Below are 638 nucleotides of genomic sequence, written 5' to 3'. Positions count from 1 at the left end.
TCGCCGCCCCTTCCCCGCCTTTTCCTGCCCTGGATCGCCGCCGCCGCCGCTGCCGCCGTGTCGCGGCGCCCCGGAGCGGGGTGAGGACGAGCCCCGGGGGTGTCGGGGTGAGGGGGCAGCTTCCTGTCGCCGAGGTCGCTGGGGAGGGTCCCCCGCTTTCCCCCCCTGGCTCCTCCTCTTTTTCCCGCGCTCGCGGAGCACCTGTGAGGAGAAAGCGGCGCCGCGCCCCGGCTCCGGGAGCTGGGGGTGGAGGGGAGCCTGCGCCCGGGCCGTGGGGGACCCCGGTCCCCCGGCTCCCGGAACCTGGGGTGCCGGGGTGCGTGTGTGTGCGTGGGGGGGTGGTGAACCTGCGCCCGGGCCTCGGGGACCCGCCCTCCCCTCGGCCGCCCGCTCCGCCCGCCCGGCCGCCCCTGGGGTGCCCTTAGCAACTTACTTGACGGGCGGTGCTCCCCCCTCCCCCGAACCCCTCAAACCCGACCGCTCCTCGTTAACATACACCTCGTCTTCCAATAGGGTTCGGCGTTGTTGTCAGCCTCGGGGAGAGAGATTGGACAACTATTCTCCGCGAGGAGGAGGAGGAGGGCGACGCCAAGGACTTTCCGCATCTCCTGCCTTGGGGGGTTCCCTCCTCAAGTTGC

Source organism: Dipodomys ordii, unplaced genomic scaffold (genome assembly GCF_000151885.1).
Source record: "Dipodomys ordii isolate 6190 unplaced genomic scaffold, Dord_2.0 Scaffold122, whole genome shotgun sequence".
Taxonomy (NCBI): domain Eukaryota; kingdom Metazoa; phylum Chordata; class Mammalia; order Rodentia; family Heteromyidae; genus Dipodomys; species Dipodomys ordii.
Note: the sequence above shows the minus strand (reverse complement) of the source record.